The sequence below is a fragment of the Mauremys mutica genome, chromosome 12 (assembly GCF_020497125.1).
Source record: "Mauremys mutica isolate MM-2020 ecotype Southern chromosome 12, ASM2049712v1, whole genome shotgun sequence".
In the NCBI taxonomy this organism is placed as follows: Eukaryota; Metazoa; Chordata; order Testudines; family Geoemydidae; genus Mauremys; species Mauremys mutica.
Genome location: NC_059083.1, coordinates 75,516,537 through 75,532,291, shown reverse-complemented (window position 1 = coordinate 75,532,291; position 15,755 = coordinate 75,516,537). Strand labels below are relative to the sequence as shown.

At 42.9% G+C, this 15,755-nt stretch overlaps 1 protein-coding gene across 1 annotated transcript in view; it reads right to left on the bottom strand.

Moving 5' to 3' along the window:
* The window catches only part of HELZ (helicase with zinc finger), a 137,263-nt gene extending 122,184 nt beyond the window's left edge, over window positions 1-15,079 (bottom strand). The window contains exon 1 of the mRNA XM_044982944.1: window positions 15,034-15,079. The gene's annotated coding sequence lies outside the window, so the exon portion shown is untranslated. The remainder of the gene's footprint in view (window positions 1-15,033) is intronic.
* Window positions 15,080-15,755: the final 676 nt, after the last annotated feature.

The following is a 15,755-nucleotide window of genomic DNA, read 5'->3' as shown; positions in this document are numbered from 1 at the left end:
CCAGCACCTTCTGGAGATGGCACTTTAGCATGGGCAAATTTACCTAATAATCCATTCCTCCAAGTTTTGGAAGGGGAGTTAGTCTGGCCCCCCACCCCCAATAAAGAATTTCCAGCCTCAGTGTTTTTGAAGCAGTAGGAAAAGAGGAATGATGAGGTGGGAAGGAAGAGCTATAAACAACAAAATCATCTAGCTCATCTATTCTAATGTAAACGCCATCCTTCCTGGCACACAAGAGGCTTTTGAAGAATTACATCATGACTGGATAGTTGGTCCAACAACAAACCAAAACTAAGTGGAGGAGGAGAGACAGCAGAACTGAACTACAAGTTTAGTATTTTGGAAGAAGTTCAGCCCATGATTGTGCACCACTACACATCACAGCTTAACGGTGTATTTTATGGAGCCAAAGCCTATGATAAAGCAGACAAGCTGACAGCTAACCAGCTAAGGCAAACAGATCTAGGTTCTTTCTCAATCCACTGCAGAGAATCCACTACCTAGTCAACCAACAGATGATGTGGCCTGATCCTTCTAACCGCAATGGCACAAGGATTAGGATCAAGGTCTTGTATGCCCATTTGTACATTTACAAAGTAGGCAATTCAGTAAATATTTGCATATTTTAACAAGCATTAACCTCTCAAGTCGAAGATTAATGATAGAGCAGTGGTGTCCAACCTCTGGCCCTGCATAGCAATGTCTTAAAAAGAAAACGAAATTGAAAATTGAAAATGAGCTCCCTGAGCCACACCCTGAAATTTTTAAACTGAGGAGTTATGAATCAGACCCATTATTAGGCAGAGGAAACAGGGGGCACGGCCTCCCCCAACTGCCCCCCCATTTCTCGTGCACTCCACAAACAGCTCTGCTCCAAGCCAGAAGCACTGTGAGATGGCTTCCTGGCAATTATTTTAAAGAGACAACAAAAGCCCAATGGAGGTTTCTTTTATTATGATTATTACTAGATTTCACTTAGAGTACCTAATTATTAGAGCTAAGTGAGTGGCGGATTTAGCATGAAAGCTGTTCTTGTCTACCTCTTAAATAGGGTACGATTCACAGATCTACAGTGAATTAAACACAAAAATCTATGTTTAAATAATTTAAGAGTGAGAAAATAAGCTGGCAGCAGAAAGAAAATTCAAGTTTAAAGACCAGAACACTACCAATTGGGAGGGGTTGGAACCCAAACATCCCAGTCTAAAATATTAATAAAAAAGAAGTTACTAAATGAATTTTATTAAATGTCTAAACATTGGGAGAAAGAGTATTAATTAATAAGGACCAAATCCTACAATCTTTACTCAGACAAAACTTTCATTTCATGTCAATTACTGACTTTATTTGGAGTTTTGTCAGGATAAGGACTGCAGGATTTGGCCATAAAATTTCCATCAGCAGCAATCAATAACTTTATTGATCCTGATGCTCATCATACAAACTATGTCATTATATAAAACACAATACAACCACACAGTCTTTACAAATCAGAGGTTTCAAAACTGTGAGTAGTGATTCTAATTAAAAGACATTCGATACTAAGACAAATTAGAGAAAAAGCATATGAAATAGTAAACATACAATCACTTTACCATGTGCCCAGCACTACACATGGTGCAGCTCAAGAAAGACAGTGAGCTTATGCAATTTATTATCACTGGTGAAAATGGAATGTGAACTACTCATAGCGGAAGATCTTAAAAATCTGCTAAGGGGCTTGTGGTAAATTTTTCATTAGGAGAAGGATGGAAGTTGGATAGCAGATAAGGACAAGGCCCCTGTGACTTGAACATGTTCTAGATTTTTTTTTTTCAAATTACCAGCGAATGTGGTGTTTGTTTTTTTCATTTACACATGCACCTAGAGCTCTGGGTGGGTGCATTTTATAATTTTATAAACTGGAATAAAGCAGACTAGTACACTACACAGTAAAAATAAATGTTACATACAAACAACCTGTTAACTATCATCTCACTGTGTCTGTGATTGCATCAACATTTTACAGACAAAAAACGATGACTCATCAGTGTTTAACTGTCAACACTTAGCAAAGATCCAGCATAAATCAGACAATGTTATTTTAGTAAAATAAGAAATAATATGCGTACCAACAACTATATCATCTTACATAGTAACTAAAAATATATACATTACAAAACCATAATAGACTCTTAAGTTTCTACTGACCCAATTTTAAGGCTCACCCACAACTCTGGATGAGGCTGATTGTAACTCCAAGTTGCCACTCGAGTCCTTTAGATTAGTTAAAATTATTATTGTTACTTATTTTTCTCATCTATAATGATAATAGAAACTTACTTACCTTTGCCTATATTTTTAAGAAAATAAATCAAACCACAAAAGAGTGTTGTTCCAGCTAAGAACCGCAAAATAAAGTTGCACATCATGAGAAAAGAAAACAAAGCTCTTTGCAGGCAAAGAATTCTACTTTCCTACTGCACTCTCAGCTCAGTCTGATAGCTGTACTGTACCATGAACAATAGTACATCCACAAACCAATACTTAATAACAGGAGAGTAGATAATGACATCAATGCAAAAGAATTATGAATTATATTGCAAAAAGAATGCTACCTCCCAGATGTGTGGGATGGAAGTAAAAGGGAAAAATTAAAGGTTGCTTCTGTTTTCTTCAAAAGCATAGTAACAAATATCTCTCGCATTCACACGCTGGTCATAAGGCTACTGCAGTAATACTATTTATGCAGCACTCAGAAGCGTGTTATGCATTTCACAGAACACTACAAAGGCTAAGTCCCTGCCCCAAACAGCTGACAATCTAACCTGTTTTCTAGAAAGAGATGAATTACTCCATTTATAATGTTGTGCAATTGCAGGTAAAATGGCCCTATGTTCAAAACTGATGTGAAATCTGAAATCAGTCTAGAGCAAGAAGAAAACTTATGTCTAGGGTTGACTATAGCACAGCAGCACTTCAGAACTTCAGCTACATGGCCTGTGAGAAAGGTGATATGACTAGATCTTAGAAGGAATATAATGAGGTAGAGTGCTCCAAAAACACCACATCTTTTAACTTAAAGACACTCACTGAATGAGTAAGTATTTGTATTGTCTTTCCACCTAGAAGAAAGGCCAAGGAGAGGACAGCCTATCAAAAGGGCAAGTGGTCAATCTTTACTCATGTGAGTAGTCCCATTCACATCTACTGAATAAGGGCTGCGGGACTGGGACCCAGCTTCAGAATGGATGGGTGGTAGCCAATCCTTGGAGGCTTAAAGCAGGGTTTATCCTCACAAATCAACAATAAAAATGGGATGGTATTTTACATTAAGCAAAGATCTGACCCCAACACCTGCAGCCTTTGAACTCTACGGACATCACGTATGGTAAATTATAAGAATTTATAACATGTTGAGACAGATTTCAATACAGATACCCATAAGCTTTTATTTTGTTTACTGATTCCTTTTGTTTTTACTTTGGAATTAGTGGGAGAGTCTGCACTGACACTGACAGTGACATTATATGTGGAGAAAATGGATAAGGAAAAAAAGAAAGACCGTTTCAAGACCTTTCAATTAATTTCAGCTAGTGGCCCCCTAGGATTCTTATCCCCTATTTAAATTGCATGTGTTATCTCCTCGAAACCTCTACCCAATTTACACTGACAACTTCTAGTCAAGGGATTTGTCAAACTGATTTAGCCGTGTCACGTCAGCAGCCTTTAACAAGGTATCTGTTGAGCAAATCGAGACCTCTGGCTTAGAATCTGAAAATTACTTACACAATGTATAGATCTAACTGCCTCATCCATCACAACTACATCACTAACTTCTTGATCTACAGCCTTTCAAGTGATCCATTTTTTCACGGCTGTCCATAAAGTGTTACAAGTGTGTGTGTGTGTGCGTGCGCGCGCCAGAATTGCCTGTACAATCTTAATTCACCTCCTTGTATGCAGCATTATAATACATGATCACATTTTACTTCTTCCACAGGACCCCTACCTCATTCAGTGCACATAATGAATGGACAGTGCTCATTCACTGAGCATCAATTCAATATGGTGTTTTTCCCACATTGTTCAATGTGTGGCTTCGAGCCTTATTTTACTGCTCGCTATTCAAATCCTGCCCTAAAGTCGGAAATGTGATTTCCTTGGGGGCTATTCTATGATACGCAACACTTCCCTGAGATGAGGTGGTATTATATTCCCATTTTAGAGATGGGGAACTGGGCACAGAGAGATTAAGGTCAAAATTCCACTACGTTTGGGTTTCCAATTCGACATACACCTCTACCTCGATATAACGCTGTCCTCAGGAGCCAAAAAATCTTACCGTGTTATAGGTTAAACCGTGTTATATCGAACTTGATTTGATCCGCTGGAGCGCCCAGCCCCACCCCCCTTGAGCGCTGCTTTACCACGTTACATCCGAATTCATGTTATATCAGGTGGCGTTATATCAGGGTAGAGGTGTACCTTGGACCTGATTTTTCAGAGTACTTAGCATACTATAGCACTCCATATATTCAAGCATAGCTCCAACTGACTTCAGTGGAAGCTGTGAGTGCTCAGCCCTTTTTCAAATCAGACCCCATTGTCTCAAACCAAGCACCCAAAAAATGAGGAACATACTAGTAGAGACCACCTGTGAAAAGTTAGGTTAAGTCATTTGCCCAGCATCACATGGGAACTCTGTGGCAGAGGCAGGGATAGAATCCAATTCTCCAGGGCAGCATTCAACTGCTTTATTCATGAGACCACCTCTTCTCATCTTGTTATCTCCTATTTCATTCATTACACACCTTCCAACTTATGCAACAAATGAGGCAATGGTCCTACAGACAACAGCCTCCTTCTGTATACAACCCTGATTCATCCTCAGAGCAGGTCCATCCTTTGCACTGAATGAGGCAGGGGTCCTTTGGAAAAAATAGTATATAATCTTGTAATTAACAACTGTATCATAATACATGTGTTCAAGGGAGTTGCTCACATAACCTTAACTGAGGCATTTCCTAACTTTTGAATGCATGACTCTGCAACCTTAATAATGTTCTTTTAACAGGTTTTTCCTGTGTATAATTTCCCAGATTTTTTAAAGAGTAAACAGAAATTCCATCACACAGCATCATATTGAAACCAACTCATCAGCAAGTAGAGTTGGGACCTTTAGTTCCATCACACAGACCTCTGCCACTTGAGCTAACAGGGTAACTAACAGCAGCATCCTTTATGTAGAGCAGCATGAGAGGATGGGGCACTATGCCAGTGTGTTTCACAGACATCTGCTGACACCAGAGGAATGGTGAGACTCAGGGATCTTGGGTTCTATTCTAGGCGATGGGGGGAGTGTGCTCTAGTGTGACCCATCTGCTCTGTACTCTCCAACTTGTCCCTAGCCCAGTCCTCTCTTTTCCCTACTCCTGGCTCCTCGTCCTGATCCTATTGTCCTCCCCTAGCCAGTCTCAGTCTCCACTGCTCAGGCTTCTCATTGCAGTGTTATTCTCCTCACTTATCCAGTCCTAGTCTGACCCTTCTGAACACTCCATCCCAGTCTCCCTCTCCCCACTCCCAGCCTCCATGCCCAGCTGTTCCGTTACTCCCATCACTTCCCAGCTCTTCAGCCAATCGGTCTCGCTCCCCTACTCTGGCGTCCATTCACCCTCCTTCCTGTCCACATTTCTCATCCCCACTGACTCCGAGTTCCAGTCTCCCACGTCATTCCATCTGAATCTCTGTTCCAGTCTCTGTGCCCAACCAGTACCAGTTCTCCTGCTGTACCCCAGCTTTGTCAGGTCGATGTTCCCTCCTGGCACCCTGCCCCACTGGTTCTCTAACCCAGTCTCCTCCCCCATCCAAACTCCCAGCTTCAATTTCCCTCTTTCCCCCTCCCCCACTAGCCTCCGGGCCACCTCTCCAACCCCCAAACCTCTTGTCTCAGTCTACTTCCCCACCCAGTCTGAGGGTCCAGTTCTTGCCCTCTCTGAATTCAGATCAGGCGGCTTCTTCCTCCACACTCCCATAGCCCAGTGGGGGGTGGGGGGGGACACAGAGAGCACAGGAGAAAGTGCCCTGAACCCAGGACAGAACACAGCAGACCAGAGCTACAATTACAGAGAAAGTCCTGCTTAGCCCATCTGCAGCATGCACAGTGTGGACAGAATATTTGGGAATTTTTCAAAATCTTTTATTTTCGCCAAATTTGGACAGATTTTCATGAAGCTGACAAAATACACATCCCTGAAACAAAGCTGCCCCCCCAAATTTCAAGTCCCTGATCCAAAGCAGAGGTGGTGCTAGAATTTTTCAATGAAAAGGATGCCCGAATTTTTAACAATGTATTTCACCCCTAACCTGGTTCTTGGAAACGACTAAACTGTTTTGGGTGAATTATTTTGGTTTTTTTATAAAGCCTGTCAGAAAATTTCAGCCCAAATGGTTAAAGTTTGGCAAAGCGATAAGCAATCAAAAACAGAGTTTTATTATAGGAAATGTCAGGCTACCTTAATAATGGGCAGTATTACCAGCCTCGCCTGCAATTCTTTCAGCTTCTTTAAAGAAAATCTCCTTCTAGACATAAAACAATTGTTCATAATAGCCCAGTCCCCCAGTTAAACTGCAGTAGCCTGTATCCTGTACAGTTACGTGTTCTTACTGCTCTGTCTCAAATAGATGTTCTCAAATGTTTCCACGGTGTGGATCATATCTTAATAGAAAGATTCACCAACGATCACATAATTAAGTCGGTGAGTCTGTCATAGAGGTCACAGAAGTCACTGATTCTGTGACTTTCCAGGATCTCCATGACTTTTGCAGCCAGCGGGTGTGACTGACTCTAGGGCCACCCAAGCAGCTGAGGTGGCCCCAGGGTCAGCCTTACCACCCCCCCGCAATAGCAGCGGTCCTGGGCCCCCCCCCCGCCAAAGCTGTGGGATTCCCACGCCACCCCCCGTGGGCAGCGGCTGCTGCGACCTGGGCCAGTGGGGCTGTCCCCTGCCAGCAGCGGCGATGGCGGTCCCGGGCCGGCAGGGCTGTCCCCTGCCAGCAGCAGTGATCCTGTGCCGCCCCTCTCCCCCAGGAACCAGTGGGCACCGTGGATTCCCCCCAGCACCAGCAGGAGCTGCAGAGGCACCCCCCAGCACCAGCAGGAGCCCCAGAGGCACCCCCCAGCACCAGCAGGAGCCCCAGAGGCACCCCCCAGCACCAGCAGGAGCCCCAGAGGCCCCCCTCCAGAGCAGCAGCTGCACTCACGGCCCCCTCCAGAACATCAAAGATTTAGTTGGAGTATTTATAGTACAAGTCATGGACAGGTCAGGGCCCATGAATTTTTGTTTATTACCCGTGACTTGTCCATGACTTTTACTAAAAATGCCCATGACTAAATTTTAGCCTTACACATAATAATAGTTCTTACTAGGTATCTGAACAGCACCCGGCACAACAGGACCCTGATTGGCATCTCTGGGCACCACTGAAATATAAAATTTAATTACAATATTGGAGAATTCTGGTAATCCCATAGTTGCACAGTGAGCTTTCAATTCCCAATACTGTCCAGTGCTGGCTTGTCAGACTTTGCTAAAAGTATTTTTTCCAAAGCATCGGCTGTGGGCACAAGTACTTGTGGATCTCGGCTACGATCCAATATCTGTCCCTTTCATTTTCAAAGCGGTGCATGGGGTTTACTCATGTCACTCTAATTAATACCAGTTGCAGTAACAGAACAAGGCCTCCAAGCATTCCTTTGTAGGTATAGGTGTCTATGCGGAATGTTTTAAAACACGTTTCACAGATTCAAAGACAACAGATATACTACAAACATCTCTCATAATGCTTTGAATATTATATTTAGCACTTCATCTTCAGTCTTTAGTCTTCAGTCTTCTATCTTTAGTCTTAACTAGGCCAGGTCTACACAATTAGGCCAGGTCTACACTAAAAAAAGTTAGGTCAACCCAGCTATATCACTCGGGATGTGAAAAATCACCCCCCCCCAAGTGACATAGTTAAGCTGATCTAACCCCCAGTATAGACAGTACTAAGTCGACAGAAGAATTCTTCTAGCTACCACCTGTCAAGGAGGTGGACTAGCTACTCCCATTGCTGTAGTGTCTACACTGAAGCACTGCAGCAAATTAAGTGTAGACATAGCCTTAAACTCCGGAGTTTCCAGCTCATGGTCCTGTGCTCAGATCATAACTCTCTCAGATTTCTGCAGTAAAATTTTTTTTAAAAGTAAGAAATTATTTGTCTCATCATATCCCTTTCTGGGAAACCCATGAGAAATTCTCTTTCCCGACAGCTCAGTGGTTCCAAGTCTCAGTGGTGCAGTCCTACTGCGTGCTGCCAGAACAATTTGTCCTGAAATGTTCAATTTTCATTTTCGTACAAGAACATTTTCCACTTTTGACATATCCCAGTCCTGCAAACCTGATGACTGAGGCTATGTCTACACTACCGCGGTAAGTCGACCTATGCTACACAACTCCAGCTATGTGAATAACGTAGCTGGAGTCGACGTACCTTAGGTCGAGTTACCGCAGGGTCTACACCACGGATGGGGGTGGGTGGGTGGGGTGTCGATGGGAGAAACTCTCCTGTCGACTTACCTTCCCGGTACTTTTCTCGTCGGGAGCAGAGTACAGGGGTCGACTGGAGAGCGATCTGCTGTCGATTTGGCGGGTCTTCACTAGACCCACTAAATCAACCGCCAGTGGATTGATCTCAGAGCATTGATCATGGCTGTAGTGTAGATGTAGCCTAAGAGTATGGCTACATAGTAGTTGGGCACATGCCTCCCATCCTGTGGAGACAGACTCACGCTAGCTCGGCTCAAACCAGCACACTAAAAATAGCAGCGTGGGTGTTGCAGCTTGGGCAGCAGCTCAGGATCTAAGCTTGGGTGAGTAGCTAGAGTCTTCTCCGGAACAATGAGCTTGTCTACCCAGCCTGGGAGGCTTGCTCCCAGTTATCATGTAAACTAGTTGTTTTGAACTTTTTTTCATTTGTGGACCTCTAAAATATTTCAAATGGAGCTGTGGACCCCAATTCTGGCAAGAAAGAGAAAGTGTGTGTGTCTAACTAGCCTAAGGCTAGCAAAACAAAAGTCACTCACTTATTCGGAAGCCATGTTGGCCATCCTTCGCCATCTTACAGGCAAGTGCTGTAGGAGTTGACCAAAGTGCCCCAATCCTATAAACACAAACTCTATAACCAAAACAGCACTTCCAATAATATCATGGACACAATGCTATCCTAGGATGACACTTTAGTACTGACTGAGAAGCACAGCCCCTGAAAATTGCCAATCTCCTAAGCAACCCTAGGATTTTCCTTGGAGGTCTCCTCTCTAAGCAAGAGGAGAAGAAGAAAACCCGATTTTGCTTGACTCATGAGATGGCACAAGCTCAGAGTCTAAAAAGTTATTTGCTGGATGTTATCTTGTGACTCTCTAAGAATAGTTGGGAATCCCATTAGTTGGTGAGGAATTTCGATGAGCTCTGGGGAGGGAACATTCTTTTGCAGAAGTATATAGCTTTTTTTTTTAAAGATACCCTAGGAGAAAATGAAATAACCATGCAAGAAATTAGAATAATATATGAATAAAAACCACTTTCTTGTGCATCTCCTTAGTCACAACTCTACTTTTTATTGTGAGGACCTCCATATTTTTCTCCGCAAAGTTATGTTACTTTTTTGGTTTGCTAAACCAATGTATATTTTGCCAGCAAATTAACCTTATATTAAACACTTCTGCTACTGTGACAATGCAGATTCTCAAGAGCAGCAGTCTTCAACTTCGGCAGAGTTACTTATTTCCTTTTTTACCATACAGTCAGTAGGTTTCGGTTTGTAACATGGATGTCCCAAAGTTCTAAGCAGTGTAACTTTAAATGTCAGTGGTAAACAATATTTTTATAATGTGTAGCTATACAAAAATCTTGCTAAACAATCTCAGCACAATGTGATAGAGAAGCTGAAAGGCATTGCCACTGTTTCTGGATAACACTCTAATGGCCACAAAGCCAGCTTGGAACAAGCAAATGCTGCTCCAGAGGCAGTAGATCCTAACTTTCACTTAACTCCTATAACTCCGAAATATACAAATTCTGATCTCCTGTCCTATTATTCTTATCCCTCCAGTTTACTCACTAGAGCTCTTAGAAGCATTAGTCCTCCCATTGATTAAATGAGGGTAGTTCATGAGATGTAGTCCCAGCCAATATATAACCCAAAGGTTACAAAACATACACCTTTATCTGGCCATTCTTGATCCCAGAGGTATTTCCTGAGGCCACACAACAGAAACAAACCAGGCAGGGGATTGCAGTAGTGACTTAGTACATAATATCACTGCAACAAGTTTTCTAGTGACTCAGCAGCAGTGCTAGCATACAGGGGCTATTGCTTCTTGGACAAGCAAGATGATTTACTATTAATACCTATTCTCCTTTCTGCTAATGTGTGCGGTTACTTTTAACTCTGATCTGACAAAGATTCAACACACACCACAACAGTCAGAAAATCTGGTAGCTCACTGCTCCCTTATAAATGGGATGGGGCAATGGCAAAAGATGAGAACTTTTAGTTGTGGAATGGAGCATCTCAAGACTTTTAAAATGGCCTTCGTGAAAAACTAAGGGTCTTGGGCTTGCTGTTGCCTCTGCCTAGAGTCTGGCTTTCACATCATGAACCTGCAATGTGATCATTTGGGCACAAAGGGAAAAAAGATGAGATAAAAAACTGAGAGTTGCTGTAGATGGCATTGTGACTGCCCACAGAATCCTTGAGCATGCCACAAACAGAGAAACACGTAGCCAAGGTATTATACCCACTGTAGCTAAGTCAGACATTCTAACTTGCCATTGCAGTGGAAAGGCAACAGGAAGACAAATTTCAATTTAGGTAATTACATTCTGCATGCTTAAATTCTCCATGCAGTTTCAACTGGATACTGTATTTTTTACCACCTTTCCTAAATTAGCACACAGTTTTCAGTGTTTCACTCCAGAAATGAGTACACTTCCGTGTATAGTTTGGATCTCACTTTGTAAAGCACTTATGTGGGGAAGGGAGGAAAGCACTATATAAAAGATTTATTTTTGCACAAGACATTTGCATTACATATCACCACCACCATAACAAAATCACCACATGCCAGTCTGTGTTTCCAGACAGCAATCTGACTTTGCAGTGAACTAAAATCACTGTCTATAGGAGGGATTTTTTTTGCCAAAAAGATTAGGAAAAGGGCTCAGATGCTGAACAAAGTCTCCTGGCAGCAACAGGTGGAGAGAAGAGAAAAGGTTGGCCTGTTTTCCTGGTTAAAACTTCCCATGAAACTCTCTTAAGCGCTGTCTGTTTTTTTATTGAAAAGTATGTCCTATATGAACTTTTCAAATGGCAATGTCTGTTTTAGTGTTCTCTTCCTCTTTTTCTTTGGAAAAAAGGATGAATAGTACCAAACTCCCTTTACTTGAATCTGGAATGAAGAGGCTGGAATATACATATACTATTTTCCTACATACATTCTCCTAGATAAGGCTGGGGCTTTTAAGAGGAGGCCTATCACCAAGGGTTGCTAAAGAAATGGTAAAACAAATGGGGAAACAAAAAAAATTGTTTATTTGTTCTGATAATCCCTAATCCATCATCCAATTTATAAATTTAAAGGGAAAAAAATAGAATAAAATATTGTTCAGTGTTTGTAGCACAATGGGGTCCTGGCCTTGAGGTATTTCCGCAACACAAATAATAAATAATAATAAACGCACAACCCTGATAGATGAGTGGGAGAAGAGATTTAGCACAAAAATCCTGCTGCCATTTCCTCCTCCATACTAAGCAGCCGGAGGACTTCAGTTGAAGTGGAACATTGTGATGCTGTTCCAAGAAGACAACCATGACAGGGCCTCCTCAGGCTAAATGCCCCCTGTACCAGGGGCTCAAGTAGATTTTAGGGAGCAAATCAGGGCTGGATGCACAGAGATTCATTAAAATCCATGGCTTCTTGATCTACATTGACCCACCAGCCATTTCCTGCCATCCCCCTGCTCCAAGAAGGGGAGCACACCAGCTGCACAAGATATTCCAACCCCGAGGCTGCAGTAGTAGCCACAAAGCAGCTCCACAATTCCCGCTCATTCCCCAAGCAGGCTCTCCCTACTTATGCTTTGTGTCCCAGATCCTGGCCCCCAGCCTATGTCATCCCAAAGCTCTTTGCTAATTTAGTCACTACTAAAATGAAGCCACCTGTAGGATGAAACGCAGTAACTAATGCAGAATGATAGGACACAACTGCTTAAAAAAAAAACCCACACTGGAAGTGAGGAAAAGATTGAACTAAAATCGCAAGGGGAATTTAAGCAAGCAAAATAATTATCCGCGTTGCAGGAAAATTTCATCAAACTATCCAATTAACAGATGCAAAGAACAACAATCATTATACCTAGCTCTGATATAGTGTTTTTCATCCATAGAACTCAAGGCTGTTTACAAAGGAGGTCAATATCATTATCCTCATTTTACAGATGGGGGAAATGAGAAGGTATAGGGGTGAAGCAACTTGCCCAATCACCAATCAGATTCAGTGCTTGACCCACCAGGCCTCACACCCTCCCCAAACACTCTTATCTACCATTACATATATTTTTATTTCACACTGAGATGGAAAGTTCTCTCTGTGTGTCTAGACCCGAAACAGAAAAAAATTAATTACAAATGAAGGCCCTGATTCTGCAATCACAGCTGCTAACATGGACCCATATGCCCACAAAGAGCCCCTCTGCACTCAATGGGACTCCATACAGGGGCAGGAGTCCTTGCAAATAGACTTGATTGCAAACAAAATGTGGGTTAATGTGCTGCTTGCATATCTCACTTTAACCTTTAGTCACTCGAACAAATAAAATATAAACTTCTACAGCCTTTCAAATTTCAGAACTACAGCTCTAAAATACTGATTTTTTCCCACCAATTAATCTAGCTCATTGAAAATAACCTATGTTCATACAATAAGAATTAAGGGGGAGGACTGGGAATAAAATTTACATTATACACCTCACTTGGGGAGGTTACAGCTCCAATTTTTCCTGAACTAAAAGTTTAAAATTGTGTTAACAGAATAAAATGAAAATAGAATATATTGCACGCCTTCTGGCTGCTACTTTGCTTAACAATAAAGGCATACAGTTCTGTGGACTAGAGTAAAGCTGAGACACAGAAAACTGAATACATCCCCTGCTCCTAACAATTGTATGCAGTGAAAACCAGGCCTGCCATAATCTCATTCATCTTGAGGGAGAATCCTTCAATCTTTATAAAACTGCTTTCAGATTAATGAAGTAGCACTCACTTGTTGGATGTAGGATTTTTCCTCGTTTGTTTCAATTTAACATTTAAAATGTCCTGCCTTGTCTAGGGATTGGAGGAATTACTACTGCCCACTCAAATTCTCCCATCAAAACCAGCTCTGATGTTTTCAGACCTACTAACTTTTCACTCATGTTGTGCTTAATTTTTAAAGCAGGTGTCCATCTTACAACTAATTGTTTCAATAAAATTTTGCAATTTATAAATATTATAAATCTCACTCCTTCCAATCATCCCATGAGGGAAAACAATGACATGAACTTGACAAGTTGACTCATGTTGTGATCAGTTTTTTAATTGTTTTTTTACAAAGTGTCTGTTCCTTCAACAAAGGATTGTTATTTTATTTTTTTCACTATTTCAGTAATGCTATTTTGGGGGAGTAGAAAAATGATGAAAATACCTCCTATTCACAATATGCCAGCTTGACCAGCCATGCTGAATGCAGATCTGCTATTTAGGTCATTAATTGGAAAGCAGTTCTAAATCTCATGACTGATTTTTTTCCACTGTTTTTTCAGTCAGATTGCAGTTATGTTACATCTTACTCATTATTTTAAATCTCCCTCTTCAAAATCAACCAAGCTGGGACTGTCTCTGTGAAAAACAATAATGCTAATATGCCAAATCCTCACTCATTTTGCAATTCATATTAAAGTACAGTTTGTAAGAGTGTTTTCATCCAGTAAAAGGAAGGAATTTATTGTGTCTTGTGTCAATTATACATTTAAAATCTCCCTTTACTCAAAACTACCACAGCTTGATCAACTCTGATATAGTCAGACCAACCAACTTCTCAGATGCATGAAAATTACTACAAGAAGCTGGTCCTTCCAACACTTAAATGCAGATAACGTCAGTCATGGGAGAAATCCTAGCCAGAACTGGTGTCTCTGTTTGCAGGTTTCCGCCCTAAAAGAATTGTTAAGGCTTTGTTTGGGGACAGACGGAGGGTTCAATAAGACCTTTCCACTTTTTAGCTTCCACAAGATTTTCAGTGCATAAACAGTGATCTCAGAGGGTCTTTTTGGGTTAAGTCTCCTCACTTCACATTGCCTTACCTTGGGACAGCCCCACCGTAGCAATCAAAAATGCAAGTTTACCAAGCCCTCGCTCATCTGGGGTTTCATTTTTAAGGCAGTTGTTAAAATCTGACTTTATTTTTTACCTCTTAATAAATCCTAAAAAAAAATTTTTTTTAATCTCTCCTTTTCTACCCTGGGGTCAGCAACTCCCCCCACCCGGTGTAAAAACCCCAAAGACCCACACCCCCCAACCCCACCCCCGAAGAAACCCCTGACCCGGGGGGTGGGGGGGAGGAGAGCAGCCAATTATGTGGGAGGCATCTGCCAGCTCTGCCCGGCCTGGGGCGGTGTCTCTCTGTCCCTGGGTGTCTCGCCCAGGGGGGCAGCTCAGCAGCCGCCCGGGCTCAGGCTGAGGCTGGTTGTAAACAGCCCCCGAGCTGCTGCTGCTGCTGCAGGCCCCTCCGCAGACGCAGGGCCCTCTCCAGCCGGCACTGCTCAGCCTCCAGCCCGGCCAGCTGCCTCAGCCCGAGCCCCCGGGAGGCGGCTGGGCCTCGGGGGGGGCCCGATCCCCTCCCCGGGGCTCTCCCAGGCCGGGCCCCCCTCCCCTGGGCCCCCACCGGGGGGGAATAGGGAAGTCCTGACTTACCTGTCATTACTTTCTACGCCATCTTGGATCCACTTGTCAACGTCCCCACAAAGCATTGTGGGAAAAAAAATCCTCCCCCCACCCCTCTCTCCTTCCCCCCAGCCCAGGAGCAGAGCAAAGAAAGTTAGAGGGGAGCCCGGCCGGCCGGCAGGGGGGGGGGGGGGCTGCTGGTGGTGGTAGAATCAAAGCGGGGAGCCCCGTCCCAAAGGGGAGCGGGGGAGGATCGGAGTGAGGGCATGGAGCAGCCAGGCTGCCTGGCATGCTCCTGTCCTGGGGGGTACTGGGCAAGGTGGGCTCCCCCCTTGCAGTGTTTTGCAACAGGAGTGACACCGCTGGCTCCCCCCGCACCCCGCAAGCGGCTGCCGGAGCTAGGAGTGACTGCGTTGAAGCGTGTGGGTTCTGCTTGCTTTTTTTCTCTCCCCCTCATCCCCCGGGAACTTTCCTCCTGGGGAATAGGTCACACGGGCATGCATCAAATTGCCTAGGTCAGGACAACAGGTTTGGACGAGCAAATTAATTCATTATCTGTTTTCCTTGCAAAATAAGTATATACCATATTTCTAAATGAGGGTTTTTTTTTAAATAAATGTATAATTGGATTTGCAGACATAACTACATGTAACTGCATTTTCTGGGGTAGGGTTTATTGACAATAGGGGTTTCCTTCTGCAACTTTTTATTTTTCAAAAAGCATGTACCCGTTCAGAAATGCATTATTGGAT